The 5,777-nt window shown below is 39.7% G+C and overlaps 1 non-coding gene across 1 annotated transcript; it reads left to right on the forward strand.

Moving 5' to 3' along the window:
- Positions 1–5,193: 5,193 nt before the first annotated feature.
- Positions 5,194–5,300, forward strand: LOC148861105 (small nucleolar RNA R71). The gene has a single exon (XR_016095256.1). It is a non-coding gene; the product is annotated as a small nucleolar RNA R71 (small nucleolar RNA).
- The last annotated feature ends 477 nt before the right edge of the window (positions 5,301–5,777 follow it).

Consider the following 5,777-nt stretch of genomic DNA (forward strand, 5'->3'; position numbering starts at 1 on the left):
TGACCTTGGGGTTTCACCAAACCAAGGCTCAATCATGATTTATTCGAATGATCCAAATTGATAGATTGCTGAATTCTAAGACTGACATTTACTGCTTACTCTTCTAACCTGATTTGAAGGAAATTGGGCCAATGATTTAGATAGATTTTAATTTAGGATTTTTTAGCTTTCATTAAAGTTTTGATTTATTTGTTGATCAGATAAGAAGTGCTGAATTTAGCATTGGTAATTGTTTCCTAAATCCTCGTGGGAACGATACTTCACTCACTACTTTATTACTTGAACGGATAGTGCACTTGCTAGTGTCACAATGAGCCACACATCACTCACTCCCCCACACTAAAGATGAACATTGTCCTTAATGTTCATAGTGTTAGGGAATCACACTTGCTAGAGCAAACTGAAGAAAAGAAATGGATGAACTGAGTCCTTAAAGAATTGGAATTTTGAGAAAAAGAACTTTATTTCACTAACTAATATTCTAAAAGGATAAATGACAAAAAGATGCCTTAACCTGTACATGAGCAAGCATAAAAGATTATTGGTTATCAAGATAAACAGTGGATGGAGGGGGTACAGTACCGCCCATTAAATATGGTTTCAGGCGGTGACCATTTACTTTAAACGTGCCCTGAACTGGGTGGGTGAGTTCTATAGCCCCATGGGGAAAAACCTGTGAAATGGTAAAGGGTCCAGACCACCTGGATCTTAGCTTACCTGAAAACAAGCAGAGACGGGAATTATATAACAATACATGTTGGCCTACATAAAAGTCCCATCTCAGCAAGTTCTTATCATGCCTATTTTTTATTATTTCTTTATAAACTTTGGCATTCTCATAGGTGGCAAGTCTGAATTCATCAAATTCATTTAAATGCAACCGCCTTTTAGCCCCTGTGGCCTGAATGTCAAAATTTAAGAATTTAAGAGTCCAATAGGCCTTGTGTTCTAATTCAACTGGTAAATGGCATTCTTTACCAAAGACCAATCTGTAGGGGGACATGCCAATGGGTGTCTTAAATGCAGTTCTGTATGCCCATAATGCATCATCTAATTTGATGGACCAATCTTTTCTGGCAGATGCTACGGTCTTTTCCAGAATTCTTTTGAGTTCCCTATTAGCCAACTCCACTTGGCCACTAGTTTGAGGGTGATAAGGGGTAGCTAATTTATGTGTAATTCCATATTTTTGCATTAACCTTTCAAATTGGCTATTGCAGAAGTGAGTTCCCCTATCACTAATTATAGATCGCGGAGTGCCAAATCTGGAGAATAGCTTCTTAGGAAGTGAACCACCCTTCTTGAGTCATTTGTGGGTAAAGCCATGGCTTCTACCCATTTGGATACATAGTCAACTGCAACGAGGATGTACTTATTTCCAAAAGAATTCGGGAAAGGTACCATGAAATCTATACCCCAAACATCAAAGATTTCACATATCAAAATATTGAAAAGGGGCATTTCATTCCGTCGGGAAATGTTTCCCGATCTTTGGCATTTGTCACATGTGGACACATACCTATGGGCATCTTTGAAAAGTGTGGGCCAATAAAAACCTGATTGCAAAACCTTGCCTGTAGTGCGACTATCTCTAAAATGACCTCCTGCTTCTTTATCATGGCAAAATTGGTGTACCGACTCCATCTCCTCCTCCGGGACACATCTCCTTATGATCTGATCTGCACACAATTTCTACAAAATGGGTTCCTCCCACAGATAGTATTTTATATCAGAAAGGAATTTCTTTTTCTGTTCATATGAAAGGTTAGGAGGAAGGATTTGTGCAGCTAGATAATTAGCAAAATCAGCATACCAAGGATATGAGTATTTCTATATTGAGTACAGCTGCTCATCCGGAAATTCTTCTTGAATGTTGTTGGTTATCTCCTCTTTTGAGCTTACCGTGTCCAACCAGGAGAGATGGTCAGCAGCCAGGTTTGCAGCACCCTTCATGTCTCTAATCTCAATGTCAAACTCTTGCAATAAAAGGATCCACCTGATCAGTCTTGGTTTTGAGTTTTGCTTGGTAAGCAAGTGCCTTAATGCCGAGTGATCTGTGTAGACAACAACCTTGGATAATATCAGATATGAACGAAACTTATCAAGTGCAAATATTACTGCTAGCAGCTCCTTTTCTGTGGTGGTGTAATGTAATTGAGTTGGGGTCCAGTCAAGGTTCTGCTAGCATAGTAAATTGGCTGAAAATGTTTGTTCATTCTTTGTCCTAAAACAGCTCCTATAGCAAAATCACTCGCATCACACATTAATTCAAATGGGAGGGTCCAATCTGGTGCTACAATGATAGGTGCATGGATCAATTTGTCTTTCAAGATGTTGAAAGCATGAAGGCATTCAGTTGAAAATTCAAAAGGCACTTCTTTCTGAAGCAAGGTAGATAATGGCTTGGAAATTTTTGAGAAATCCTTAATAAACCTCCTATAGAATCCGACATGTCCTAAGAAACTTCTCAAAGAACGAACAAATGTTGGGGTTGGCAATTTTTCAATTGCCTCCACTTTGGCCTTGTCGACTTCTATACCTCTTTGAGAGATCTTGTGTCCAAGCACTATGCTTTCTTGCACCATAAAATGACATTTCTCCCAATTCAACACAAGATGTGTTTCTTTACATCTAGTAAGCACCTGTTCTAGATTATTCAAACATGCATCAAATGAAGAGCCAAAAATTGAAAAATCATCCATGAAGATCTCAATAAATTTTTCAACCATATCAGAAAATATAGACATCATACATCGCTGAAAGGTTGCTGGGGCATTGCATAACCCAAAGAGCATCCTTCGGTATGCAAAGGTTCCATATGGGCAAGTAAAAGTGGTCTTTTCTTGATCTTCTGGTGCAATTGGTATCTGGTTATACCCTGAATATCCATCCAAGAAATAATAATACTCATGCCCGGCTAGCCTCTCCAACATTTGATCCATAAATGGGAGAGGGAAATGGTCCTTCCGGGTGGCATCATTTAATTTTCTATAGTCAATACACACACGCCATCTAGTGATGGTTCTAGTAGAGATGAGTTCATTTTTCTCATTTGGAACAACAGTCGTACCCCCTTTTTTGGGCACAACTTGCACAGGGTTTACCCAAGAACTATCAGAAATAGGATAAATGATCCCAGCATCTAACAACTTAATTATTTCAGCCTTTACCACTTCTTTCATGTTGGGGTTCAGGCGCCTTTGGGGTTGAACGGAAGGTTTGCTGTCCTCTTCCATCAAAATTCTGTGAGTGCAGATTGATGGATTAATGCCTTTGATATCTTCTACCTTCCAAGCTATAGCATTTTTGTGTTCCTACAGCACTCTTAATAATTTTTCTCTTTGTAAGGGATTCAGCGCTACGAAAATTATCACGGGGAGATCTGATGGTTCCTCAAGGAAAGCATACTCTAAATGGGATGGTAATTCCTTCAGTTCAAGGGTGGGGGGTTCTTGGGGTGATGGCTTACCTGATGGTCCAGGCAATTTGCCTAAGTTCTCTAATTTAAGAAACCCCTTTCCCTTGAATTGAGGCTTATCGTTCAGGTATGCTATCATGAGGTTTATTTTTTCATTTTCTCCTTCTTCAAGTTCTCCCTGCTGGAGGCAGAGTTCAAGAGGATCAGTTATTCTACTTACCTGGAAGCATTCATCAATTGTCAATTCAATGGCATCAATCATAAAACAAGAATCATCACTAGAGGGTGCATGTTTCATAGCATTAGACATTTTAAAAATTATCTCCTCATCTTGTATCCTAAGGCTGAGTTGTCCTTGTTGGACATCAATCATTGCTTTCCCGGTAGCCAGGAAAGGTCTCCCTAGGATAAGCGGGACCTCCACATCTTCTTGCATGTCTAACACAATGAAATCAACTGGAAAAATGAATTTGTCAACTTTAACTAACACATCTTCTATGATCCCCCTAGGATGTCTAATGGATCTATCAGCCAATTGTAAAGCCACTCTAGTGGGTTGGGGTTCATTCAACCCCAATTTCTTGAAGATAGAATATGGCATTAAATTGATGCTAGCTCTCAGGTCACATAAAGCTTTTTCAATTTTTAAACTACCAATGGTACAAGGAATAGTGAAACTCCTTGGATCTTTGAGTTTCTAAGGCAATTTGTTCAGAAGGATAGCAGAACATTCCTCATTTAAAGCAAGTGTAGCCACATCTCCTAGTTTCCTTTTGTTTGCCAATAATTCCTTCAAAAACCTTGCATAGTGTGGCATCTGGGGTAAAGCATCAGCAAAAGGAATATTAATATGTAAACTTTTAAATATTTCAAGAAACTTACCAAATTCCTTTTCCAATTTTTGTTGCTTCATCCTGTTAGGGAATGGAACTTGTGGTAGCTGGTGCATCCCTTGTTGTGCTTCTGGTTGTTCCGTCTTCTGTTGTCCGGTCCCAAGGCTTGTTTCTACCTTGGGTTCAGCCCAATTCTTCTTTTCTACCTCGGGCAACTCTTTTCCATTCCTTAAGGTAATAGCTTACACCTGCTCTTGTGGATTCATTTCAGTGTTGCTTGGAAGAGTTCCCGGCAGTTTAGAAGAGATTAATTGTGCCAATTGCCCCACTTGGTTTTCTAGGTTTTTGATTGAGGCTTCCTGGTTTTGGAACCTGGTTTCTGCACCTGCTATAAATTTTGTCATCAGTTCCTCCAAATTGGACTTTGGTTCAGGCTGATGATAAGTCTGGTGGAACGGCTTGGAAGTATGCTGATTTGGCTATGACTGGTTTGAATGTCCCCTCCATCTTGGATGAAAAGTATGGTGACTCTAATAACCCTGTTGTCTTGACGAATGGCTGACATAGTCAACTTGTTCAGTAGATGGCCTGAACTAATTGCCAACTTGGCATTCAGTACTGATGTGGCCTCCCCCACACAATTCACAATTAAGAGGCTGCACATGCATGGCAACTATCTGCATTTCATCTATTTTCTTACTGAGTGCTCCTATTTGTGCAGATAGTGTCGTATAATTATCAACATTATGCAAGCCATGATGCTTCCTAGTTTGTGTTCTTTCAGAATGCCATTGATAGTTGTTGGCTGCCATTTCCTCAATAAGTGCATGGGCAACCTCAGGAGTTTTATTATTTATGGACCCTTCGGCTCCAGTATCTAATATGGTCTTATTTGAGTCAGTAAGACCATTATAGAAAGTCTGCATTTGCAACCAAATGGGGAGGCCATGGTGAGGAACTCTCCTTAATAGCTCCTTATATCGTTCCCATGACTTGTATAAAGATTCCCCCTTTTACTGAAAAAAAGTAGTGATGTCATTCCTCATTTTAGTAGTTTTAGAAGGGGAAAAATATTTAGAGAGAAAACAGCTGGCCATTTCATCCCACGTAGCTATTGATCCTACCAATAATGAATTCAGCCATGCTTTGGCTTTATCCTTCAAAGAAAATGGGAATAACTTCAACCAAATGGCATCATCACTTACCCCATTGTGTTTGAAGGTGTCACAAATTTCTAAAAAATTAGAAATGTGTGCATTGGGATCTTCGTGGGCCAATCCATGGAATTGCACCATGTTTTGAATCATTTGTATGATGGTAGGTTTGATCTCAAAGTTGTTAGCAGCAATATTGGGACTGATAATGTTGGAGGCAGCTCCAGTGAGAGTGGGTTTGGCATAGTCCATCATAGTCCTCTGCTCAGCCATTTCTTGAGCCTCTTGAGCTTCTTGCTAGACTTGTTTGGCTGCTCTTAGTCGGACACAGAGAGTTCTTTCAATCTCCGGGTCGTAGAGGATTTCCTCCAG

Source organism: Nelumbo lutea, chromosome 4, assembly GCF_056320005.1.
Source record: "Nelumbo lutea isolate HS-2025 chromosome 4, American lotus-T2T, whole genome shotgun sequence".
Taxonomy (NCBI): domain Eukaryota; kingdom Viridiplantae; phylum Streptophyta; class Magnoliopsida; order Proteales; family Nelumbonaceae; genus Nelumbo; species Nelumbo lutea.